Source organism: Heptranchias perlo, chromosome 6 (assembly GCF_035084215.1).
Source record: "Heptranchias perlo isolate sHepPer1 chromosome 6, sHepPer1.hap1, whole genome shotgun sequence".
Lineage (NCBI taxonomy): Eukaryota > Metazoa > Chordata > Chondrichthyes > Hexanchiformes > Hexanchidae > Heptranchias > Heptranchias perlo.
Genome location: NC_090330.1, coordinates 106,685,376 through 106,713,370, shown reverse-complemented (window position 1 = coordinate 106,713,370; position 27,995 = coordinate 106,685,376). Strand labels below are relative to the sequence as shown.

At 43.8% G+C, this 27,995-nt stretch overlaps 1 long non-coding RNA gene across 1 annotated transcript in view; it reads left to right on the top strand.

Annotated features, from left to right (window-relative positions):
* Positions 1-8,219: 8,219 nt before the first annotated feature.
* The window catches only part of LOC137322598 (uncharacterized), a 32,946-nt gene continuing 13,170 nt past the window's right edge, over positions 8,220-27,995 (top strand). Inside the window, exon 1 of the long non-coding RNA XR_010963199.1 lies at positions 8,220-8,553. This is a non-coding gene — a long non-coding RNA (uncharacterized lncRNA). The remainder of the gene's footprint in view (positions 8,554-27,995) is intronic.

Below are 27,995 nucleotides of genomic sequence, written 5' to 3'. Positions count from 1 at the left end.
GAATGAGAAGAGGCAATATAAACTAAATGGTACAATTTTAAAGGGGGCGCAGGAACAGAGAGACCTGGGGGTGCACATACACAAATCTTTGAAGGTGGCAGGACAAGTTGAGAAGGCTGTTAAAAAAGCATCTGAGATTCTGGGCTTTATTAATGGAGGCATAGGGCACGATTTTAAAAGTGGTTTGGGGGCGGGGGGCATTCAAAATCGCAACCATTTCGGACCCGCCCCCAACTCACCCATTTCCGGTTTCCATCAGGGTGGTACGAGGGGCTGGTGACCAACCCGCTCCCAGCAGGCGGGTTGGGGATTAAAACCTTTCAAGGAGGCTTCGGGCCTCCATTTTTCTACACTTTCCGATTTCAACTCCAGGGGGCCGGGATTTCCGGGCCTTCTCTCTCACGCCATGTGAAAGGAGGCGAGAAGGCCCAAGTCTAACAGGCAGGTGCCTAGAAAGGCCGCAGCTTGTGGGCCCGGAGGAGCAGGAATGCTTCCCCCAGGCCCAACATGCCTACCAGCAGCGACCCCCCCCCACAGCAATCGCAGACCCTCGCCCCGATCCCCGACCCCCCCCAACGATTGCGGACCCTCGCCCCGACCCCCCCCCACAACAATCGCAGACCCTCGCCCCGATCCCCGACCCCCCCCCCCCACAACGATTGCGGACCCCCACGATGACCCCCAATCTTGACACCCACCACCATGACTGACCCCTGATTTATCCCCCCATAACAGACTCCAACCCCTGTGACAACCCATGCCCCCCATGCCTCCCGTGCCCCCCTCCATCCATACAAACAAAGATTTACCTGAAGACATCCTCTCCCTGGCTGCTCTCCCGTCTGACTGAGACCAGTCTGTCAATCAGCCGGTCAGTCAGACAGCAAACCGACAAAAAAAATAAAAGACGTCCTTACGTCAAAATCGTAAGGATAGAAACATAGGAACAGGAGTAGGCCATTCAGCCCCTCGAGCCTGCTCTGCCATTTGATAAGATCATGGCTGATCTGTGATCTAACTCCATATACCTGCCTTTGGCCCATATCCCTTAATACCTTTGGTTGCCAAAAAGCTGTCTATCTCAGATTTAAATTTAGCAATTGAGCTAGTATCAATTGCCGTTTGCGGAAGAGAGTTCCAAACTTCTACCACCCTTTGTGTGTAGAAATGTTTTCTAATCTCGCTCCTGAAAGGTCTGGCTCTAATTTTTAGACTGTGCCCCCTACTCCCAGAATCCCCAACCAGGGGAAATAGTTTCTCTCTATCCACCCTATCTGTTCCCCTTAATATCTTATAAACTTCGATCAGATCACCCCTTAACCTTCGAAACTCCCGAGAATACAATCCCAATTTGTGTAATCTCTCCTCGTAACTTAACCCTTGAAGTCCGGGTATCATTCTAGTAAACCTACACTGCACTCCCTCCAAGGCCAATATGTCCTTCCGAAGGTGCGGTGCCCAGAACTGCTCACAGTACTCCAGGTGCGGTCTAACCAGGGTTTTGTATAGCTGTAGCATAACTTCTGCCCCCTTGTACTCTAGTCCTCTAGATATAAAGGCCAGCATTCCATTTGACTTATTTATTATTTTCTGCACCTGTTCATGACACTTCAATGATCTATGTACCTGAACCCCTAAGTCCCTTTGGACATCCACTGTTTTTAACTTTTTACCATTTAGAAAGTACCCTGTTCTATCCTTTTTTGATTCAAAGTGGATGACCTCACATTTGTCTATATTGAAATCCATTTGCCACAGTTTTGCCCATTCACCTAATCTATCAATATCGCTTTGTAATTTTATGTTTTCATCTACACTGCTTACAATGCCACCAATCTTTGTGTCATCATACTAATGGGTTTCCTGACCTCAAATTGACTCCCCCCGCCTCCTTCCCGGCTTGGGATCAAAATCATGCCCATAAAGTTCAAAAGCAAGGGAATTATGCTAAACCATCTAAAAAGCACTAGTTAGGCCTAAGCTGGTGTATTGTGTTCAATTCTGGGCACCACACTTTAGGAAGGATGTCAAGGCCTTAGAGAGGGTGCAGAGGAGATTTACTCGGATGGTACCAGGGATGAGGGTCTTCAGTTATGTGGAGAGACTGGAGAAGCTAGGATTGTTCTCCTTAGAACAGAGAAGATTAAGGGAGATTTGATAGAGGTGTTCAAAACCATGAACGGTTTTGGCAGAGTAAATAAGGAGAAACTGTTTCCAGTGGCAGAAGGTAACCAGAGGACACAGATTTAAGGTGATCGGCAAAAGAGCCAGAGGCGACATGAGGAAACATTTTTTTTAAAAAAGCAGCGAGCTGTTATGATCTGGAATGCGCTGCCTGAAAGGGCGGTGGAAGCAGATTCAATAGTAACTTTTAGAAAGGGATTTGATAAATACTTGAAGGGAAAAAAATTACAGGGCTATGGGAAAGAGCATGGGAATGGAACTAATTGGATAGCTCTGTCAAAGAGCCAGCACAGGCACGATGGGTCGAATGGCCTCCTTCTGTGCTGTACCCACCTACTATGATACTTATGATACTATGAAATTGAAAAGTTCAAATATAAATTAAATTAATTTCCAAACTTTAGTGTCTTAGGAACAAAGAAAAGGCATTAAACTGTGTCTGTCTTTTTTTATTACAGTGCCAGCTTGGATGTGTAATTCCCCTTTCCCCAGTTCCCGTACAACAAGCATATCTTGTACTTTAGAATTCCTTCCTAAGACGTTTCTAAGGCACAGTTCAAAAGACATTTGTATTGTCTGATTATCTTTGACCTCTGGTGCCACAAAACGTATTGCCTGAGATCTATTCAATGAATTGACTCCGTTCAAATAATTGCAAGAGATTTTAACCATGGAACAAATACTGACTGCAATCTGTATTTTTTTAGGCAATAATTGGGAGACTATTGCCTGTCAGTTTGTAGAAGTGACCTTGAGCTTGAAATATGCTCATCTAACTCTCAGGCACTGGTCCATAGTTTGTGACCATATCCTTGAGCTGTAATCAACTTTTGAATGCATAATTCAAAGATCAGGCACCTTGTTCTTTTCACCCAGATATTGGCTCAACTTTCTTGGTGGAGAGCCGAGGTATTCTGTAAAGAATGGTATTGGCAATTTAAGACTCAGTAAATGAAATCTTCACAAGGAAGCTATTTAATTTCAGTTTTGTTTATGCTCATAAATGCTCACTCTATTTTAAGGTAATTTCAAGTTATGAATTTAAATCATTTTTCTATTGCTGTTACATATGAGAAAAGTATCTTAATATTGTGACCTTCTCTGAATGAAATGGTTGCGCACTGATGTCCATACAATAATAAATACACAGCAGGTATTTAGTGGCTCAGCGGGTGGCACTCTCGCCTCCGAATCAGAAAGTTGTGGGTTCAAGTCCCACTCTAGAAACTTAAGCATAAAATCTCGGCTGATACTCTAGTGCAATACTGAGGGAATACTCTGCACTGTCAGAGATACTGTCATTTCGGATGAGATGTTAAACCAAGTCTGCCCTTTCAGGTGGACATAAAAGATCCCATGGGACTATTCGAAGAAGAGCAGGGGAATTCTAACCGGTGTCCTGGCCAATATTTATCCCTCAGCTAACATCACAAAAAAGCAGATTATCTGGCTGTTTGTGGGACCTTGCCGTGTGCAAATTGGCTGCCGCATTTCCTATCTTACAACATTTGACTACACTTCAAAAGTACTTTGTTGGCTGTAATGTGCTTTGGGATGTCCTGAGGTTGTGAAAGGTTCTACATAAATGCAAATCTTTCTTTAGGAATGATGTTCCAAGGGTATTACATAACTGAGGGGTACGGTTAATATTGCAAACTGCAAGAGTGAAGATTAAGGCACTTCATGTCATCTGAAGCCTTGGGTCATATCCTTGAAAAACAACTTTTTATATATAATTTTGATATGGAAAACATGGGAACCTTCAGAAATATTTGGCTGAGGAGGTACAGATTTAAATTTACACTTTGGTCCATGTATTGTCTTGTACATCGTTAAGCTTAAATAAATATGCTGTTGGAATAACACAGCCATGAACAGTGTCCTAATGTCGGCCATAAGCATTGCATGAATTTATTTGTTTGTTTTCGCCTTTAAAGTGCTTATCCTCACTCAGAGTTTGTGTTATTAACTAAAGCCCTCAATTGTGTAACACCATTGGAACAACATTTCTAGGTACCTGTTGTGTATTGATTATTGTACAAGCATTTCACTCAAAGAAAGTGCCAACCACACGCAGTTGCCTCGACGCAATGACCATTCTTCATGAGTAAACTTGGTCAATGGATGTCAACAGACTGCTCTCCATGGAATCCCTCATCACTAAGCCCAACCCTGACTTCAGCAAAGGATCTATAAAGATAACCATTTCTAATCAGGGTCATTGTGTACAATCAGGAGCAGAAACACTGGCTGATTTTATTCCTCCCCGATGTGGGGAGGCCAACTGTAGTATGCCACTAGGGATTAAATGCGTCCTACGTGTAGTTAGAAATATTTTCAGTGTTAGATAATGAAGTTCCGGAATATTTGTAATATTGAAGATCAAAAGTTAAACTTTGGGAGGCTTTGTGCTGGCGGTAAGGCCTCAGACACAGTTCTGAAAAAAAACTGCTTCCATCCGTTGAGGTCAAAGGATGAAAAATAGCACACAGGGCATCGGTGATTCTCGAGTACGTGCTGGCTGCGTGCGAGATCCTGCTGACACTGTGAGGCCTTATCAATTCACTCTCAAATTTCATCCTGCATTTAAATTAATTCTGACATGCATTATCCAGATTATAAAGGCATTGGTTGACCATTTGGTAATGGATACTGCACTTTTTCAATGTGTACTTTTACCTGTTTCAAACAACGGTGAAAAGTTACCAAATTAAAATAACAATCAGAGAAATTTTCATTCCAAGTAATTATTTTCGTGTTTGCATCTATAAACATTTTTATTATCTAAGATGATATTTACAACATCCTGTGGACAAAGATTACGAAAATTCTTACCTCGTGGTCTCAGACGTCTGCTTGCTCCCCTTTCAATTTTTTTTTCGGTTCAGCGCTGTGAAATCAGAGCAGGTCACTTTGTACCGATAGAGACTGTGGGAATGGAAGCCCCGCCCACAGAATCTGTCAAGAAGAGAAGCCCCGCCCACAAGTGGGCAAGTAAAACTCATTCCTTTAATAGTAAACTTCTGTATGTTAGCTTAAATAAAAATTTAACATTTCTAATTATAAGGTAGGTTTCTGAGTACAATGCCCACAGTATGTTATAAGGTACACAGAATCATGACTCTATCTCATGAACAATCGAGCTGTTCTCAGTGAAAATGTGCTTGGGTACAAAATTGATTGTTAAACGAGTGTTGAGTTCAAGTTATCTCATACCCAAACTTTGGTTTGCAACAGGCTGGCTCTGCACAAGAATTGGGTTTGATATTTTGTCTCTTCCATTAATAATATGATGGTATAAATATTAAAGATTTATCCATTTTTTCCCTCTATAAATAAAGCTTTAATTACAATTGAGAAATTAGTGCAAGTTGTGCAAGGAAGTTATGCTAAACCTTTATAAATCATAGGTTAGGCCTCAGCTGGAGTACTGTGACTAATTCTGGGCATTACACTTTAGGAAGGATGTCAAGGACTTGGAGAGGGGGCAGAGGAGATTTACTATTGCCGTATCAAGGATAAAGGATTTCATTATGTGGCGAGACTGGAGAAGCAGGGATTGTTCTCCTTAGAGCAGAGAATGTGAAGTGGAGATTTAATAGAGGCTTTCAAAATTATGAAGGGTTTTGATAGAGTAAATAAAGAGAAATTGTTTCCACTGGCAGGATAGTTGGTAACCAGAGCAGACAGATTTAAGGTAATTGGCAAAAGAACCAGAGGGGAGATGAGGAGAATGTTTTTTTTTTTACGCACCGAGTTGTTATGATCTGGAATGCGCTGCCTGAAAGGGCGGTGGAAGCAGATTCGATGGTAACTTTCAAAAAAAGGGAATTGGATAAATACTTGAAGAGGAAACATTTGCAGGGCTATGGGGAAAGAACGGGGAGAGTGGACTAATTGGATAGCTGTTGGATAACCATTAGATAAATAAATATTGGGAAGACCGAAGCCATTGTTTTTGGTCCCCGACGCAAACTCCGTTCCCTGGCCACTGACTCCATCCCTCTCCCTGGCCAATGTCTGAGGCTGAGCCAGGCCGTTGGCAACCTATTTGACCGAGATGATCTTCTGACAACATACCCACTCCACCAAAACTTTTGCCTACTTCCACCTCCATAACGTCGCCCATCTCCGCCCCTGCCTCAGCTCACCTGCTGCTGAAACCCTCATCCATGCCTTTGTTACCTCTAGACTGGACTATTCCAATGCGCTCCCTGGCTGGCCTCCCATCTTCCACCCTCTGTAAACTTGAGCTCATCCAAAACTCTGCTGTCCGTATCCTAAATCCCGTTCACCCATCAGCCCTGTGCTCGCTGACCTACATTGGCTCCAGGTCTGGGAACGCCTCGATTTTAAAATTCTCATCCTTGTTTTCAAATCCCTCCATGGCCTCACCCCCTCCCTATCTCTGTAACCTCTTCCAGTCCTACAAGATCTCTGCGCTCCTCCAATTCTTGCCTCTTGCGCATCCCCGATTTTAATTGTTCCACCATTGGCGGCCGATCCTTCAGCTACCTGGGCCCTAAGCTCTGGAATTCCCTCCCTAAACCTCTCTACCTCTCTCTCTCGTCCTTTAAGATGCTCCTTAAAACCTATCTCTTTGACCAAGCTTTTGGTCACCTGTCCTAATACCTCCTTATGTGGCTCAGCGTCAAATTTTGTTTGATAATCGCTCCTGTGAAGCGCCTTGGGTCATTTTACTATGTTAAAGGCACTATATAAATGCAAGTTGTTGTTGCTGTTGTTTCAAATAGCTGGCACAGCCATGATGGGCCGAATAGTCTCCTTCTGTGCTGTATGATTCTATGATTCTAGTGAGAGAATTATTTGAAGCCTGTTGCCCAAATTCCAGTTTTTGAATATTTAACTCGTCCTTGCAGTCTCAGTGATTCTTCTTTAATACATGTGTGAAGCCACTGCAGTAGAATAATCACAAACTAACAGCATGTTTCTGAAGAAGGGTATATTATCGGGCCAGAAATCATGCAGGACAGCGAGGGAACATTCACCGCAGCTCCTGCGAGTTAAAGTGACGAAAATACTCACTGCGGGCTCCGCGGCCTCGAATTGCTTGATTTTGAATTTTAATTGCGCGCCATCAACCCAGCCTCTGAGCAGCGAGAGTTGGCGCACATGGAACAGTCTGAGAGAATAGAAGACACCCCCACAAAATCTGTCAGGAAGAGAAGTCATGCCCACAGATTCAGCTTTCTTTGCTCAAAGAGGTAAGCAGGCTTCATTCATTGAAAGTTAAGCATCCTGTATGTAATTGTAAATAAAAATGTTTTTTTAAAAAAAAATATAAACAGCCAAAGCTAAATGAACAGTTTATAAAAAAGCAGAGGAAACTTAAATAAACAGTCTTTAAAAGGAACTTTAAAATAAAATGAACTGTTTTTGAAAAGGCGTTTGAACTGTTCTTGCACTTACAGCAAAAGATCAATGAGAAGAGGTGTAATAAATTTTGTGATGACGACCTCTAGGGAAGTCTAGGGTGCCTCGGAAATTTAGCATGTTGGCACGGAAGGAGGTGGCACAGGCTCCGTGCGTTAACAGAACCATGCCACGGACAGCAGAACAGTGCCGCAAAAAATTTAGTTATTTAATGCGGTCGACTAGGGCTTGTAGAGTTTTTTTGAAATTTGAAAGTAAAGATCTAAATGTCAGCGATTTTACTAATGCAATGAATTGTGAGTAGCTTGTTCATGGGTGGTCTGGTCAAGGTTCAATCTAACGTCAGCTGGTCGGAAAACTCAGTTCCCATTGCAGACGGGCTACGCCAAGTAGAGATCTCTCGTCTATGCTCCAGAGGTCAGAGGTGCTAAATTACAACTAGTGAATTAGTCCCGGTCTCCAAACCCCCAACTTGTGTCTCTCACACAAAACAGAGTTTTATTTTTAAATGTCTGCGCAGAGTAAAACGGCTCGTAATGCCCGTGAAAGGTCAAAGGCCGGCGGCGGTTCAGCCTTTACGAAGGAGATGACCGAGCATGAAGAAAAGGCCACTCAGCTGCAGGGCAACACTTCCAGTTTAGTGCCTGGTGCCCGATCAGATACTGGAGCGAGAGGAAAGGGGGGGGGGGAGTTTCACATTCTTGTATCGGCCAGCTGCATGTTTAAAACCAGTTTGTTGGCTGCAGGCTGGGGAAAGGAGATTAGAGTATGACAGTGCTCTGTAGCACACGAGCGTCTGTGTCGTGGCAGATGAAGTTGCTTCGCCAGTTTAACATTTTGTTCTTCCTTCCCACGGGTGCACAGCCGTCTGAGGACGCTCGGGCTGCAGAAGGCGGTGAGTCGGCAGCTGCAGAGGCCTGTGTCCGTTTGGCTGCAGAGCGCGATGATGCTTGAGCTGACGCGGGTTGTGACACAGTAAGTGAGCGGGAGGAGGAAGAACGGGAGGGGTGGGGGGTGGGGGTATCTAGAGGATGAGGAGGGAGTGCACCCTGGGGGGGAGGGCACCTCAAGCAATGTCCTCATTCCTGACCCCACATGCCACCCTCAGGGAGAGTGCTTGAGTGAGACGATTGATGGCTGATGAGAGCGACAAGTGCCTTGACCGTTTCGCCTCCATGAGACTGGAGATCAAGGACGCTGGCCAGAACATTAGGGCCCAGCTGGCAAATATTCACCAGGCTCTCGTCCATTTCATGGAGTTGAATGAGAGTGTGACTCTGCTGCACCCCCCGTGTCCCCTCCCACCGCAGATACAGTACTGGCCAAAGGGCCAGGAGCTGATCCTACACCTGACGTTACTTTTACTCATGTCCCCATGGCACTTCCGGGGCTCTTAAATCGGAAAAGAAATTGAAAGCTCTGACACACGGCTCTCTCAGAACTTCTAAACAACTCCCTAACAGCTAAAAAAAGTTCCTTCAGGTTGCATCCTGGCTTCATTAATAACGCAAGAAATGGCGTCAGCACAGCCCTAACTTTTAAAGTGTACTTTAGTCCGTACTTACCTGCTTCCAGCAACAAGTTGGCGCTGGTTCAGTGATTTTTCTGATTGGCTCTTTAACTCGAAGCTGTCCTATCGCTGGCGAACCATAAGTTCACGATTTCCGCGTTTTAGTCCGCGTGTGGAAACACAGGAACCTGCTTCTTCAATTCACCACCAGAAACAGAGACCGCTGTCAATCTCCTCCGTTATTTCGGGTGCAATTTATGGCCCATCACGTTCAGCCGTGATGTCCTTAGCTATTTATCCTCAAAGTCCACTAAGGATGCTATTAGTGAGAGAGATAGAAAGAGAAATTGATTATCTACCAAGCATTGATTATCTTGCCAAAGAGTGCTCACCCTCTCTGTACCTCTGCTGTCCCATCCAACTTGATTAATCCTGGGCTTTCTTCCAAGCTGCTGCCCACTATTGAAATGCACATTTTTCTCAACTGTCTGGGTGTCTCATTTTTGAATCAGCCAGAGTGAAAATTCAACACTCTGAATTGAAATCGTGCTGTGAATAGCCCTCTGGTCGTTATTTTAACCAAGGCGTTTATCTGCTTAACATAAGTGTTGGACTAAAAGCCTTGTTGAAATATTAGACAAAATAACTCCAACACAAATTATTTGAGACGTGTCTTGAACAGGAAAATAGTGCTCTCGTTGGGTCAGGAATTTGCATTCGGAACATCAATCACCATCTGGAATATTATTATCTGCATCAATTCTGGTCGAAACACTACTATTTCGGTTCTTACCACAGCTTCCTGCAGTAGATTAATTAACATTGAAATTCTGTCCTGTCCTTTTAATTCATTTTGCAAGCAATGACAGTGTTTTTTCCATTAGTTCAGAAGAATACATTTACATCAACAGCAACAGAGAAACAAGCAATCTGATCGCCCCCATATACAGATACTGCTGTGTCAGAAAAAAAATAGATTCCTGCATCTTCATATCTAATGAAAACTATTCACTACGAAGAAAGATATGATTAATCAGGGACTAAAGGGAGTCTGTAATAAAGTCAAACCAAATCTCACACGCTAAAATTTCTCCTCAAGGGATATTCTTAAAAGCCAAAAAATTGCAAAGAGTAAGACAAAAAAAAAAGGAATATCTATAAAGGTTAGTGTCATTTGTGAAATAAAACATCCTTTCGGCAATCGGAAAAAAAAATGAACCTCCAGGAATGTTCATTACTTAACAACCTGCTACGTAACCAGATAGTCTTGGTTTCTTTAGGGTAGTTATTGAATCGCAATTGAAATTATCATCAGACCAGTGACTTTAAAATGACATACGTTTGCTTAAAGTCTGCAAATGTTTTAATCAGGAACATTCCTGATTAACTTTTAGATAACTGAATGTCATTTTCAACTTTCAGTGCAACATAATGGATCAAAACTTTAATTTTTTTCCCCCCCTCTTGAGACCTGGGTTCAAATCCACTCAAGCTGATAGGAGCAATTTTCGTCTCTCTCTGCTGGCTTTAAGGGTTTTACGTGATGTGATTTTACCCAGAGAACGGCAGATGCAAGATCCAAGCCTAAATCTGACCATAATTGGCATCGAATTAACAACTGACTGAGAGGCCATTAAGATGACTCGAGTGGGAAAAGAGAGAATTCATATGGGTATGAGTACAGGTTGCTCCGAGTTTGGGTTGAGGGGAAAATTGCCACGAGAGAATATCCCTGCGATTAAACGGTGTTTTTGACCAGGGAATGTTTGAGCAATTGACTTGACACGTATTAGTCCACAATGAACAAAACAAGCTGGCAAACATTCACATATCAATGCATTTGAAATGGCCTTTTGCATACCAAACCATGATGTATATCCTCTGCAGCTTAATGAATCAGCTGGCAGTACTTCATTTTAACACTGACTGTACTGTGACCCAGGGAAGAATCCAATAATCAATCAATCTCAGAAAAATACTTCATTTTTGTCACACCCCTGTTAAGTCACGACAGAGATATTGAGAAATTCTATGAAATCATTAACAATAGAACTGTTTATCCCGAGCTGCATCACTGTCTGCTTAAGATAAAATGCTGATCGTCAAAGAAATGGTTCATCTTGCCCAGCCAATGCAAAAACAATGGCCCTGGTCACAAGCCTAGATTTTGAATAGTTGGTTGTTTTATGAGTTTTTAAAAGATTTTGGCCAGCTTTTGCGAGTTTTCTAGGTTGGCATGAGTTATGTTAGAGCAGCAAATGCTGACTTGACTAATTATATATCCAAGTGCATCATTTTACTGACTTTGAATTCTATACTTCCATGATGCATTTAAGGTGCATTTACACAAATTTAGCATCGGTGCAAAGTGATTTCAGCTTCGCACCGATGCTAAATTTGTGTGGTATAACTTGGGAATTACGGCCTTGAACTTACTCCAAAGTGAAGCAGCATATTTTGCTTCAATGTCTGGTTGGACCCTGACTCCGATTCAAGCTGCATTTATAGAGTAACTGCAGCATTGGTGTGAAGTGAAATCAGTTTGCACCTGAAGTGTAACCTGCTCTCTTAGTTGTTTCACTTTCGACACATTTTCACTAATCACTGTTTGGGCCTCAGTGAGAGGTAGCATCGCCAACTCTGGTTGGACGTACTCCGTGAGATTTCATCACATGACCTCCAACAGCCCCGCCCCCATGCTCCCGCCATTGGTCACACAACATGTCGATTCTCAAGGCACAATGCCTTCCCCCGCCTGCTGAAAATAAACAGACTCTCCATTACCCGATGGGATGAATCTTGACTGTCAGTCAAACAATCTTTCTTCCCCATCTCTGATACTTTTAAAAACTAATAAAGGAAAGTGTTCGAAGAGAATGAAAAAAGTGAACCTGTGACTTTTAGTGAACCTGCGACTTTTCTCCCGGGTTTGCTCGTAGCAGTTCCTGGAGATCAATCTTCAATTCCGGGAGACTCCAGGACAATCCTGGAGGGTTGGCAAACCTGGTAAAAGGATGCCTGCGACCCGTCACTGACCTGCAAAGCACTATCGACCAGTCAAAATGCTATATCCTCTGCGCTTGCTAAATACTCTCGTGTGCTGGTGATTCAGTAAGTTCCAGGGGTGCAGGCAGCTCCACTGGTGTTATTGTAGTGCCTGTATGCGTGGAATCTGGAGCAGTTTGTGGTGAGGTAGTTCTTGATACTGCAGATGGTCTAGGTTCATCTACGGAGACAAAATAAGTAAAAGTTAGCAGCATACCTCAGAAGATTAGTTTGAGTAAAATGATTTTGCTCTTATATAAGTACTTACAGGCAGAAAATCTTGTACATTAAGTAAACAGTCAAATGTAATGACATGTTTTCCAATTATTATTGTTGGCTAAGTTTCATATTAGTTAAGGTTTAGTAGGCAACAACAATAACCTGCATTTATACAGCACCTTTAACATAGTAAAATGTCCCAAAGCGCTTCTCAGGAGCGATTATCAAACAAAATTTGACACCGAGCCACATAAGGAGATATTAGGACAGGTGACCAAAAGCTTGGTCAGAGAGATAGGTTTTAAGGAACATCTTAAAGGAGGAGAGAGAGAGAGAGAGAGAGAGACGGAGCGGTTTCAGGAGGGAATTCCAGAATGTAGGGCCGAGGCAGCTGAAGGCACGGCCGCCAATGGAGGAACGAAGGAAATCGGAGATGCGCAAGGGGCCAGAATTGGAGCAGCGCAGAGATCTCAGAGGGTTGTAGGGCTGGCGGAGGTTACAGAGATAGAGAGGGGGAGGCCATGGAGGGATTTGAACACAAGGATGAGAATTTCAAATTCGAGGTGTTGCCAATGTGATGGATGATGGGTGATTGGGACTTGGTGCGAGTTAAGATATGGGCAGCAGAATTTTGGAGGCAGCATCTCTTTGAAGGGAAGATACCCGATTCTGGGGTGGATCTGCTGATATCAACAACAAGAACTTGTGTTTCTATAATGCTCATTACGTACAGAAAGACGTATTAAAGCACTTTACATCAAGGAGGAAAAGGAACAGCGGCCATTGAGCAGGAAGGAAAAAAGGGAGAAATAAATTGCCTACAATTTGCTATCCATTAACTTTAATGCCATCAGACGAGGGCCTCCCTCTCCCCAGAAGCACTTTTCCTTACTTATCTTCTTGAGAATATTAAATCTTTTTGTACCTCCTGCTAATCCTTCTGTTGGCTCACATAAGATTCGACTATTTTGGTATTTCATCGCAGATGCGAGAAGGGGGTAGCAAAAGATTACTGCCCTCATTAAGAATACCTCGCCAATAACGATCACCACCTCTGACTCAGTAAATGTGCTTTTTGTCTTTTCTCTGCCACTACATTGCAATTTTCCAATCAGCTCATCTGGAACACCATCTGCCTGATTCCTTATTTGGGTCAAGAGACTCATTTCCTGCTGGTTAAGGTGATAAGCTGTGATTGTCACAGATGAGTTCTGATTGGGGCAGCGACATTGCTGCTGATTGGAAAATCCCCATTGCCCCACTCGGGTTAGTGGCTGAAGGCATTTCACTGCAAATAACTACATTAAAGTTCCTTAATCCCCAGTAACTGTTAAATCTTACCCCGTTGTTTTCTGATGTGTTAGCAAAGTAATTTTCAACCAATCAGAGGAACTTGTCAATAAAAAAAAAGATTACCTGCAACTACATAAGACACCATTGAATTTTCTTCACCACTGCCTTGTGTTACTAGATATGCAGCTCTTCAAATCCTTTTATTCAGGAAAACACAGATGAGTTTGTTCATTGGTTTTGTTTCTATGACTTTCAGTTACCCCTGCTCCTTCCCCCCTTTCCCCTCTGACCCTGAAACTGCATCGTCCTCTCGCTGGTCTTTTATCTCCAAGCTCATCTTTTCCATGAGGTCCATCTCCTGCACCCTTGACCCCATTCCACTAAAACTGCTGACCACCTAATTTCCCTTCCTGGCCCCCATGTTAGCTGACATTGTAAATGGTTTACTTTCCTCAAGCATTGTCTCCCTCCCTCTCTCTCTCTCTCTCTCTCTCTCTCATCACCCCCTCCTCAATAAAACATCCTCAACGCCTCTGCCCTTGTAAACGAGTGACCCATCTCCAAGCTCCCCTTCCTTTCCAAGGTTTTGAATGCATTGTCACCTCCCAAATCCATGCCCATCTTTCCTGCAACTCCATGTTCGAATCTCTCCAATCAGGCTTCAGCCCCAGGCCGCAGCACTAAAGCAGCCTCAGTCAAAGTCATTAAATGATATCCTCAGTAACTGTGGTGCACTATCCTTCCTCATCCTTAATGACCTCTGCAACCCTTGACCTGATTGACCTCACCAACCTCCTCCAACGCCTCCCCTCCATTTTCAAGCTTTGTTTCAGTCGCACCTATCCAATCATAGCCAGAGCAAACCAGCAATGATTTCTCTTCCTGCCCCTGCACCATTACCTCTGAAGTCCCCCATGGATCTGTCCTTGGACCCCTCCTCTTCCTCGTCTACGTGCTGCCTCTCAGCAACATCACCCAAGGACAGGAGATCAGGTTCCACAGACACCCATCGCTACCTCTCCACTACGTCTCTTCCACTGCTCCGTGTTGTCAGACTGCTTGTCAGTCATCTTGGGGTAACCTTAACCCCCAAGAGCGGGTGGGAGGTTGAAATAATAACTTTTCAGAGTGGGACCCCCATCACATCTCCAACACACTTGCTTCTGGGTTTAACCCAGGCAGGCTTGTCTGCGTGTGGAGAGCAGACACCAGGAAGTCCCACCCCCACTTAAAGCCGGTGGGCCGGTACTTAAAAGGGCAGTGTATCTCATTGAGATACTTTGAGGTACTTAACATTTTGCGTATTGGAAAATTAAAATGAATTTAACCTTACCTGTTCAGGTTTCCCATCGCTTCCCATTCATGTTGGGTGAAAGCAGGCGGGAAGGGCCGGATCCATGAGGTGAGGGCCTTTATTGCACTGTTTGTGGGCCCGGAGGAGCAGGAGTGCTTCATCCAGGCCCAACAAGCTCACCTGGCCGACAGGACCCCCGCGATCGGCCGACCCATCCCCCACCCCGATCCCGATGGTGGCTGGCCCCACCCCCCCCCCACCCGAAGCCATATGTCATCCATGTCCCCCCACCTCCCCCCGCCTCCGATTTTTTCCAGTGCTGATGATCTCTCTCTCCCTCCTGCCCCCTCTCCGATTTGCAGCTCCGTTCACTGCCAACAGGCAGCCAACCCCTTCACCACCGGCGCACTGTGGCTGCAGTGTGTACCATCCACAGGATGCACTGCAGCAACTCACAAGGCTTCTTCAACAGCACCTCCCAAACCCGCGACCTCTACCACCTAGAAGGACAAGGGCAGCAGGCACATGGGAACAACACCACCTGCACGTTCCCCTCCAAGTCACACACCATCCCGACTTGGAAATATATCGCCGTTCCTTCATCGTTGCTGGGTCAAAATCCTGGAACTCCCTCCCTAACAGCACTGTGGGAGAACCTTCACCACACAGACTGCAGCGGTTCAGGAAGGCGGCTCACCACCACCTTCTCAAGGGCAATTAGGGATGGGCAATAAATGCCGGCCTCGCCAGCGACGCCCACATCCCATGAACGAATAAAAAAAAATCTGGCTGCCTGGCGCATGGGAAACCCAGAAGCACAAATACTCACCTTCAATTGAGTTGCGATCGCAGATTACGATGCACTCAATTCGCTTTTGAGTTCCCCACACAAATATCTGCGGATGCGCGGGGTACCCGGCCCAGGGAGAAAACCGTGCCCCTTGTCTTGGATAAGGTACAGTGTCCTCCAGTTAAACACTGGGAAGACTGAAAGCTTCATCTTCGGCCCCTGTCACAAACTACGCTCCCTTGCCACCAATTCCAACCTCTCCTGGCGCACTCCCTCGGGTTGAAGTAGTCTGTTTGCAACCTCAGTATCCCATATGAGTCCAAGCTGAGCTTCCAACTGGAAATCCCGAAGGCTGTGTTGCCTGCCCGGTGCCAGGGTTAAGGATATCTCCTTGTGGCTGGAGAAGAACTTGGAGCATGAGGGGGAGGATCCAGTTGTCATGGTCCACATAGGAATCAACGACATAGGTAGAACTGGGAATGAGATTCTGCTGAGGGAGTTTGAGGAGTTAGGGTCCAAATTAACAAGCAGAACCTCAAAGGTAATAATCTCTGGATTACTACCTGAGCCACGAGTAAGTTGGCATAGGGTCAAACAGATCAGAGAGTTAAATATGTGGCTCAAAGAATGGTGTGGGAGTCAGGGATTTTAATTTTTTTATTATTCGTTCATGGGATGTGGGTGTCGCTGGCAAGGCCAGCATTTATTGCCCATCCCTAATTGCCTTGAGAAGGTGGTGAATCTTCTTGAACTGCTGCAGTCCATGTGGTGAGGGTTCTCCCACAATGCTGTTTGATTTTGACCCAGCAACGATGAAGGAACGGTGATATATTTCCAAGTTGGGATGGTGTGTGACTTGGAGGGGAACGTGCAGGTGGTGTTGTTCCCATGTGCCTGCTGCCCTTGTCCTTCTAGGTGGTAGAGGTCGCGGGTTTGGGAGGTGCTGTCGAAGAAGCCTTGGCGAGTTGCTGCAGTGCATCCTGTGGATGGTACACACTGCAGCCACTGTGCACCGGTGGTGAAGGGAGCGAATGTTTAGGGTGGTGGATAGGGTGCCAATCAAGCGGGCTGCTTTGTCCTGGATGGTGTCGAGCTTCTTGAGTATTGTTGGAGCTGCACTCATCCAGGCAAGTGAAGAGTATTCCATCACATTCCTGACTTGTGCCTTGTAGATGGTGGAAAGGCTGAGGTGAGTCAGGAGGTGAGTCACTTGCTGCAGAATACCCAGCCTCTGACCTGCTCTTGTTAGGAACAAAGGAACATAGGAATATAGGAACAGAAGTAGGCCATTCAGCCCCTCGAGCCTGCTCCGCCATTTGATAAGATCATGGCTGATCTGTGATCTAACTCCATATACCTGCCTTTGGCCCATATCCCTCAATATCTTTGGTTGCCAAAAAGCTATCTATCTCACATTTAAATTTAGCAATTGAGCTAGCGTCAATTGCCGTTTGCTGAAGAAAGTTCCAAACTTCTACCACCCTTTGTGTGTAGAAATCTTTTCTAATCTCACTCCTGAAAGGTCTGGCTCTAATTTTTAGACTGTGCCCCCTACTCCTAGAATCCCCAACCAGTGGAAATAGTTTCTCTCTATCCATCCTATCTGTTCCCCTTAATATCTTATAAACTTCGATCAGATCACCCCTTAACCTTCGAAACTCCCGAGAATACAACCCCAATTTGTGTAATCTCTTCCCGTAACTTAACCCTTGAAGTCCAGGTATCATTCTAGTAAACCTACGCTGCACTCCCTCCAAGGCCAATATGTCATTCCGAAGGTGCGGTGCCCAGAACTGCTCACAGTACTCCAGATGCGGTCTAACCATGGTTTAGTATAGCTGCAGCATAACTTCTGCCCCCTTGTACTCTCGTCCTCTAGATATAAAGGCCAGCATTCCATTAGCCTTATTTATTATTTTCTGCACCTGTTCAGGACACTTCAATGATCAATGTACCTGAACCCCTAAGTCCCTTTGGACATCCACTGTTTTTAACTTTTTACCATTTAGAAAGTACCCTGTTCTATCCTTTTTTGATCCGAAGTGGATGACCTCACATTTGTCTACATTGAATTCCATTTGCCACAGTTTTGCCCATTCACCTAATCTATCAATATCCCTTTGTAATTCTATGTTTTCATCCACACTGCTTACAATGCCACCAATCTTTGTGTCATCGGCAAACTTAGACATGAGACTTTCTATGCCTTCATCTAAGTCGTTAATAAATATTGTGAATAATTGAGGCCCCAAGACAGATCCCTGCGGGACTCCACTGGTCACATCCTGCCAATGTGAGTACCTACCCATTATCCCTACTCTCTGTCGCCTTTCGCTCAGCCAACTTCCCAACCAAGTCCGTACTTTTCCCTCGATTCCATGAGCTTCTATCTTAGCTAACGGTCTCTTATGTGGGACTTTATCAAATGCCTTTTGGATGTTCAAATAAATAACATCCATTGACATTCCCCTGGCCACTACTTTAGTCACCTCTTCAAAAAATTCAATCAGGTTTGTCAGGCACGACCTACCTTTCACAAATCCATGCTGGCTCTCTCTGATTAACTGAAAATTCTCGAGGTGTTCAGTCACACTATCCTTAATTATAGACTCCAGCATTTTCCCCACAACAGATGTTAGGCTAACTGGTCTATAATTCCCTGGCTTCCCTCTCTCTCCTTTCTTAAAAAGCGGAGCGACATGTGCAATTTTCCAATCTCGAGGTACAGTCCCTGAATCTAGAGAACTTTGAAAGATTATAGTTAGGGCATCTGCAATGTGCTCACCTACTTCCTTTAAAACCCTGGGATGGAAACCATCCGGTCTGTTCGACAGAGTATTAATCATAGAAATAAGAGGAGCTTGTAACAAAGGCAATGCAATAATCATGGGGGACTTTAGTCCTCATAAACTGGGCAAATCAAATTGGCAAAAGTAGTTTGGAGGACGAGTTCATAGAATACATTTGAGACAGTTTCCTAGAACAATACCTTGTGGAACCAACCAGGGAAAAGACCATTTTAGATCTTGTCTTGTATAATGAGACAGGTTTAATTAGTAATCGCATAGTAATGGTTCCTCTGGGGCAGAGTGGTCATAATATGATAGAATTTCATATTGAGTTCAAGAGTGACGTCCTTAAGTTCGAAACTAGAGTCTTAAACTTAAACAAAGCCAACTACATAGCTATGAGGGGCGAGTTGGCTAAGGTTGATTAGGAAATTAGATTAAAAGATATGACGGTAGATAAGCAATGGCAAACATTTAAAGAAATAATTCATAATTCTCAATGAATATACATTCCATTGAGGAATAAAAACCCCACGGGAAAAGTGATCCATCCGTGGCTAACTAAAGAAGTTAAGGACAGTATTAGAATAAAAGAAAAGGCTTAAAATGTTGCCAAGAAGAGTAGTAGGCCTGAGGATTGGGAGAGTTTTAGAAATCAGCAAAGGATGACCAAAAAGTTGATAAAGAGGGAGAAAATAGAATATCTGAGTAAACTAGCAAGAAATGTAAAAACAGATTTAAGAGCTTCTACAAGTATGTAAAAAGGAAAAGACTAGTGAAAGTAAACGTGGGTCCCCTAGAGGCAGAGACAGGAGAGATTATAATGGGGAATAAGGAAATGGCACAGACATTAAACAAATATTTTGTATCTGTCATACCAGAAATAGTGGGGAACCAAGGGTCTAAAGAGAGAGAGGAACTTAAAGAAGTTAATATTAGTAAAGAAAATGTACTGGAGAAATTAATGGGACTAAAAGTTGAAAAATCCCCTGGACCTGATGGCCGACATCCCAGGGTTCTAAAAGAGGTGGCTGCAGAGATAGTGGGTGCATTGGTTGTGATCTTCCAGAATTCCCTAGATTCTAGAATGGTCCCAGATAAAATGGAAGGCAGCAAATGTAACACCGCTATTCAAGAAAGGAGGGAGAGAGAAAACAGGGAACTTCAGACCAGTTAGCCTGACATCAGTAGTTGGGAAAATGCTGGAATCTATTATTAAGGAAGTGGTAATGGGGCACGTAAAAAATCATAACATTATTAGGCAGAGTCAACATGGTTTTATGAAAGGGAAAACATGTTTGACAAATCTACTGGAATGTTTTGAAGGTCTAGGGAACTAGTGGATGTAGTATATTTGCATTTTCAAAAGGCATTCGATAAGGTGCCACAAAAAAGGTTGTTACTCAAGATAAGGGCTCATGGGTTTGGGGGTAATATATTAGCATGGATAGAGGATTGGTTAACGGACAGAAAACAGTGAGTAGGAATAAACGGGTCATTTTCAGGTTGGCAGGCTGTAACTAGTGGTGTTACTTTAGCTCATCCAAAACTCTGCTGCCCATATCCTATCCTCCACAAAGTCCTGCTCACCCATCACTCATGTCAGAGCTGGTCTACATTGGCTCCCGGTCCCCCAATGCCTCCAATTTAAAATTCTGATCCTCACGTTGAAATCCATTCATGGCCTCGCCCCTCCCTATCTCTGTAACCTCCTCCAGACCTACAACCCTTCCAGGACACTGTTGCTCCGACTCTTGCCTTTTGTGCAAGGATCGGTGCTTGGGACTCAGCTATTTACAATCTATATTAATGACTTGGATGATGGGCCCGAGTGTAATGTATCCAAGTTCGCTGATGATACAAAGCTAGGTGAGTGAGGAGGACACAAAGAGTCTGCAAAGACAGGTTAAGTGAGTGGGCAAGAAAAGGGGAAATGTGAGGTTATTCACTTTGGTAAGAAGAATAAAAAAACAGAATATTTTAAAAACTATTAAATGTTGGTGTTCAGAGAGATTTGGGTGTCCTTGTACACAAAACACAAAAAGTTAACGTGCAGGTAAAGCAAGCAATTACAAAGGCAATTGGCATGTTGTTCTTTACTGCAAGGGGGTTGGAGTGCAAGAGTAATGAAGTCTTGCTGCAATTGTACAGGGCTTTGGTGAGACAACACCAGGAGTACTGTGTACAGTTTTGGTCTCCTTACCTAAGGAAGGATATACTTACCTTAGAGGCGGTGCAACAAAGGTTCACTAGATTGATTCCTGAGATGAGAGGGTTGTCCTATGAGGAAAGATTGAGTAGAATGGGCCAATATACTCTGGAGTTTAGAAGAATGAGAGGTGATCTCATTGAAACATACAAGATTCTGAGAGGGCTTGACAGGGTAGATGCTGAGAGGCTGTTTCCCCTGGCTGGAGAGTCAAGCATTAGGGGCCATAGTTTCAAGATAAGGGGTTGGACATTTGAGACTGAAATGAGGAGGAATTTCTTCACTCAGAGGTTGTGAATATTTGGAATTCTCTACCCCAGAGGGCTGTGGATGCTGAGTCGTTGAGTATATTCAATAATGATAGCGATAAATTTTTGGACTCTTAAGGGCATCGAGGGATATGGGGATTGGGCAGGAAAGTGGAGTTGAGGTCAAAGATCAGCCATGATCTTACTGAATGGCAGAGCAGGCTCGAGGGGCCGTATGGCTTACTTCTGCTCCTATTTCTTATGTTCTAACTCCACATCCTCTCCATCACAAAGGCAGCCTACTTCCACCTTTGTAACATCGCCTGTCTCCGCCTCTGCCTCAATCTGTCTGCCTCCCATCCTCCACGCTATGTAAACTTTAGCTCATCCAAAACTCTGCTGCCAATATCCTATCCTCCTTGAAGTTCTGCTCACCCATCACTCATGTCATTGCTGGTCTACATTGGCTCCCGGTCACCCAATGCCTCCAATTTAAAATTCTGATCCTCATGTTGAAATCCATTCATGGCCTCGCCCCCCTCTATCTCTGTAACCCCTTCCATGCTCTACAACCCTCCCAGGACACAGTTGCTCCACCTCTTGCCTTTTGTGCATATCCCCCCTCCCCCACTTCGCTCCACCATTGGCAGCCACACCATCAGCTGGTGGGCCCCATGCTTGAATTCCCTCCCTAAACCTCTCCATCTCCCTCTTCTCCTTTAAGGCCCTCCTTAAATCCCACCTCTTTGACCAAGGTGTGAAAGCAGAAGTCTTTCTATGCGCTACATCAAAACAAGTTGTTGTTAGGAACATAGGAACAGGAGTAGGCCATTCAGCCCCTCGTGCCTGCTCCGCCATTCGATAAGATCATGGCTGATCTGTGATCTAGCTCCATATACCTGCCTTTGGCCCATATCCCTTAATACCTTTGGTTGCCAAAAAGCTATCTATCTCACATTTAAATTTAGCAATTGAGCTAGTATCAATTGCCATTTGCGGAAGAGAGTTCCAAACTTCTACCACCCTTTGTGTGTAGAAATGTTTTCTAATCTTGCTCCTGAAAGGTCTGGCTCTAATTTTCAGACTGTGCCCCCTGCTCCTTGAATCCCCAACCAGCGGAAATAGTTTCTCTCTATCCACCCTATCCGTTCCCCTTAATATCTTATAAACTTCGATCAGATCACCCCTTAACCTTCGAAACTCCAGAGAATACAACCCCAATTTGTGTAATCTCTCCTCGTAACTTAACCCTTGAAGTCCGGGTATCATTCTAGTAAACCTACGCTGCACTCCCTCCAAGGCCAATATGTCCTTCCGAAGGTGTTGTATAAAGTAAAGATTTAATAAATGGCACCAACATACATAATACAAGAGCGTCTGATTACCTAAAAGGTAATATATGGCTGGTATGAGACAGTGTTTCATCTACTTTATTTACTATCTGCAATCAGTTTTATTCTCTAAGAGTTTGAAGTTCTGCTGATCAATCTGGTTAACAGATTCATGTGATACTCCTTGTGCACCGTTTTATTAAGGTCCTGGGGAAATTTTCCGATGGGTAATCTTTATGCACTCACACCAAATTCTGGTCTAGGTTCATTTCGAAGCCAGGTGCTAGACTGTTTAAGGATGCATCGACTCTATCGGTTTAGCATTGTGCTGAAGTGTTTTCAGCTTCAGACTGTCATTAAACATATGGATTGTGAAACAGGTGTCAGGGCCCAAACTGAGCCTGCAGTGAAGCAGAGTGTGATTCCCTCCTCCAAGTATTGAGTCTGGATTCAAACTGCATTTCCAACAGAACCAAAGCATAGAAACATAGAATATAGGAGCAGGAGTAGGCCATTCGGCCCTTCGAGCCTGCTCCGCCATTCAATATGATCACGGCTGATCCTCTATCTCAATACCATATTCCCGCTCTCTCCCCATACCCCTTGACGCCTTCTGTGTTAGAAATCTATCTATCTCCTTCTTAAATATATTCAGTGACTTGGCCTCCACAGCCTTCTGTGGTAGAGAATTCCACAGGTTCACCATTCTCTGAGTGAAGAAATTTCTCCTCATCTCAGTCCTAAATGTCCTACCACGTATCCTGAAATTGTGACCCCTCGTTCTGGACCCCCTCCCCCCACCCACCCCAGCCAGGGGAAACATCCTTCCTGCATCCAGTCTGTCAGAATTTTATACGTTTCAATATATGCATCAGTCCAAAGTGAGACCAGTTCACACCAACACTGCAGCTGTAGTGTGAATGCACCGTAAAATAAATAGGTGCCTTAAGATGCACAAAAGATCACCCACTGCCCCCATTAAACCGTTAGAAATCACTGGTCAGGCCTCAGCTGGAGTATTGTGTCCAATTCTGGGCACCACTCTTTAGGAAGGATGTCAAGGCCTTGGGGAGGGTGCAGAGGAGATTTACTAGAATGATATCAGGGATGACGGTCTTCAGTAATGTGGAGAAGCTGGAGAAGCTGAATTTGTTCTCCTTAGAGCAGAGAAGGTTAAGGGGAGATTTAATAGAGGTGTTCAAAATTGTGAGGGATTTTGATAGAGAAGATAAGGAGAAACTATTTCCGCTGGCAGGAGGGTCAGTAACTCAAGGACACAGATTTAAGGTAATTGGCCAAAGAACCAGAGGGGAGATGAGGGGAAATTATTTTACGCAGCGAGTTGTTATGATCTGGAATGCACTGCCTGAAAGGGCGGCTGAAGCAGATTCAACAGTAACTTTCAAAAGGGAATTGGATAAATATTTGAAAAGGAGAAATTTGCAGGGCTATGGGGGAAAGAGCAGGGGGAGTGGGACTAATTGTATAGCTCTTTCAAAGAGCCGGCACAGACACGATGGGCCGAAAGGCCTCCTTCTTTGCTGTATCATTCTATGATATGTTCTACCACACGCAGTGGAATGTCAACCCTGAGAGTCACCAATGGTGTTTACTGCCACTGTGTGTCAGCTGTGTATGTAGGAAAGTGTGATCAAGAGGAAATAAGAAACAGCAAAAAAGGCCAGAGATATCTTTCACTCAGATTATATTAAAATATTAGTGATATTTTTCCAACTATAACACTTGTACTTGTTTGTAGGTATTTCAAATTGTGGAGCAATTTGAGAGTTAACTGGCAGATAATACATCCGCCTCTAAAAAAAATTTTCAAAGTTGGATGATTTTGAACAACAAAAAATCTGCAAAGAGGCTGATGTTATCACATTTCATGTGCCCTTCACTTAAAGAATAATGAACAAGGAAATTGCTGTTTGCTACCTGATTGTTATTACTCATCACCATTTTTGTGGGTTACAGATGTATCTTAAAAAGAACATATTTGTTCTATAGAGAAATCATCACTCGTACAATTCCTTAATGATTCTCTGATTAGCATTCCCGACTGCCTTCAAGGACAAATTCATAGTTAATGCAACTTGCTATGAGTGTGAAAAATCAATTAAGTATAATAGATGTTTTTTTGATGATCTCTATAGGTTCAGAAATGTCAAGTAGCTATTATGCTGTTGATGAAATAAACCAACTTTCATGTATTCTGTGAACTAAATACTTATAATCATAGCATCATTTATTGTACACTGATTCCCATGTCATTTCATCTTGTATGCAGCAACAGTGGCATATTTTGGTTATTATAAATTATACTAGCATAATTGATGATCACAGCCTGTGTTTTCTATGCACTCGTATGTTATAGAATTAGCATCTTAAAATTATGGCAGTGTTAATACCTCACCAATAATTGATGGCAGAATTTTCTTCCACAGATTCAACGAGAACAACTTGCATTTTATATAGCGCCTTCAATGTAGTAAAACGTCCCAAGGCGCTTCACAGGAGCGATTTTCAAACAAAATTTGACACTGAGCCGCATAAGGAGATATTAGGACAGGTGACCAAAAGCTTGGTCAAAGAGGTAGGTTTTAACGAGCGTCTTAAAGAAGGAGAGAGAGGTAGAGAGGTGGAGAGGTTTAGGGAGGAATTCCAGAGCTTCGGGCCCAGGCAGCTGAAGGCACGGCCGCCAATTGTGGAGCGATGAAAATCAGGGATGCGCAAGAGGCCAGAGTTGGAGGAGCGCAGAGATCCCGGCGGGTTGTAGGGTTGGGGGAGGTTACAGAGAGAGGGAGGGGCGAGGGCCATGGAGGGATTCGAAGACAAGAATGAGAATTTTAAAATCGAGGCTTTTTCGGACTGGGAGCCAATGTAGGTCAGCGTACATTCAACTACGTAATCTACACGGGAGTGTAGAAACATGTTAAATATTGTCAGTTGTCATGTTGTAAGGATCATGAATTCAGCAGTATGATGTATTCAGCTGTTAATGAACACAGACTGTTGTACGTTTTCTTGTGGAAATGCCGAGAGAAACCTAACCATACATCTTGTAGACTCTGCTGTCTACTGCCAGGATGAAATATTGTTTCATAGGCATTTGGTACAGATTGTATAGGAGACTATCCATCAGGGTGACCCAATACTTTATGCATTCAGAACATCAACTTTTGCGTCAATATGGCTAGTTAAAAAAAAAGTATTTCACAGATTGTTTCAAAATTACGTACTCAAAATCAATCACATAGTAAAATGTACATTAACACTGTAGATTATAAAGAGTCAGTAACTTATAAACAGGGCAGTCATAACTATCTGCATGTTACCTTCCCACCCAGTTCCATCTTGCTTTTGATTACCAGTGATTGAGACTGTCTCTTTTCAAAGTATCTTCTCCATTTGCACCATCAAACGATTAATTTTGTAATTTTTATCACATCAGGCTGACTAGAATAATTGAACATAACATTTGTACAACTATTGGATCTGATTGGATAACATGGAAATAAAAAGACTGCATAAATAGTGTTAACAAACCTATCTTAGCTCGTTTGTCCAATAGCCTCCCTATCGTTGGGTTGAGGAGTAGATAATCAGGCATGTTTTCCGTTGTTAATTGCTTTCCAGTGATCCCCTATTGAGAGTGCACAAATATAGACATCGATTGAGGACAGGATCAGACTCATTTACAACGGCTCCTGCAGTCAAATAGCTGGCCGATACTCACTAATACGGCTCACCAATGAATAATGGCTACTTGGGCTACTGATCATGTGGAACAGTAACAAAACCAGGCCTTCAGGAGAGGAGGAGAAGTGGGAGAAATTAGCAATAGAAAGAGGAGCAACACAAACGGGGTAGAAATTCGTATGGGTCCATTTGTGGGCCCAGAATCAGTGCTGTGCAAGCAGTGCACACCCGAACTGGGTGGCCCGAGGCCCACCTGAAATTGGGCCTTGGGCCTCAGCTAACTAATTTTGATTGACTGTAACCAAGCCTAGAAAATATGAGCACGCCTGCTCAGAGCAGTCCAATTTCCCTGAGTGTTCCTAAAACAGATGTTAGACCTCTCATGCAAGGTGCCCAACGCCTGTTTTAGGTGGCCGCCCCAGAAAATTGTCCAAGGCCAATATGGTGATGGACGTTTTTCAGGTGTCCTTGGGGTGCAGGGTATAGCCCAGAGAAATTGGTCACTTTTGACCCCCCAGTTTTTCATCCAGAAAATGGCCGCAGCGCTGATCAATTTCTAACCCAATGTCCTACCCCAGTGTCAGCTATGGCTCAGTGAGTCAAAAGGTTGTGTGTTTGAGTCCCACTCCAGAGACTTGAGCACATAATCTAGGCTGACCCTCCAGTGCAGTACTGAGGGAGTGCTGCACTGTCGGAGGTGCCGTCTTTCGGAGGTGACATTAAACCAAGGCCCCATCGACCCTCTCAGGTGGATGTAAAAGATCTCATGACGTTATTCAAAGAAAAGCAGTGTCCTGGCCAAAATTTATTCCTCAACCAACACCTATAAATAGACTATCTGGTCATTATCACATTGCTGTTTGTGGGACCTCGCTGTGCACAAATTGACGTTTCCTACATTACAACAACGACTACACTTCAAAAGTACTTCACTGGCCGCAAAACTGATTTCGGAAAACCTGAGGTCGTTAAAGGCGCTATATAAATGCAAGTTCTTTCTTTAAACTTGAACTCCACTCAATCAAACCATCCTCTTGTATAAAAGGATAAATGTTCTGAGAATGCAAAATAAAACCAATGTCTAGACATATGTAAATCACTAGGATCAGGAAAATGCACAAGTTCGTTCTGTAATGTAATTCAAAAATTATTCAACCAAAAATAATCCTTTCATTCTGGGAGGTTGAACAATAAATAACTCAATAAGCTGATCACAGACTTGAATTATTTATGGCCTGCTAATCATAGATCTCTGCTGTGGTATTGGAACATACTTTTAGATTGGCAGCACTCTAAATGTTAATTAATGCCATTTTATAATAGCTTTTGGGTATCATTGGTATTGCGCTGGATTAATTTAAAATCACTCATCTTTGGAAACTGTTGTCACCAGGATGCTATAAATGTGCAATTTAGGATTTCAATCTCATTAAATACTAGCATTTGCATGGTCAAAACTAAACATAAAGGATGTGTTTTCAATATGGTTCACCATTCTTCCAATAAAATGAAACCTTATAATGCTCTTAGCCCCCGTTTATAATCATATTTTATCATCTCTTTATGTAAATATCTAATGTAAAACAATAAATATGGAGTGATATTTAATGGGAAAGTAACTTCGAAGATTTACATCATCACAAACTGCAGTGTGAAAGTACATTTAAATGGGTGGTGGTGCTGGTTGGCTCACCCGGGCATATTGGCCACGATATTTACGGGGAGGCGGGGAGGCAGGGAGGGTGTGGGGGAGGGCAAAAATGGCCAGGGAACCTGGCGAGATCGGAGACGCGGAGGTCCTGCCAAATTTAACGGCAGGACCTCGTTATCATTCTTTTCTCCCGCTTCCCGCCTGGCAGCCCGGCAAATTGACAGGCCGGCCGGCTGCCGGGTGGGAACAGCCAGCGACGGAAGGCCGCAGCCGCGGGACCCTTGGGGACGGTCCCTAATAATTGGGAGGGGGGATGGCCGGAGATCGGTGCCTAGG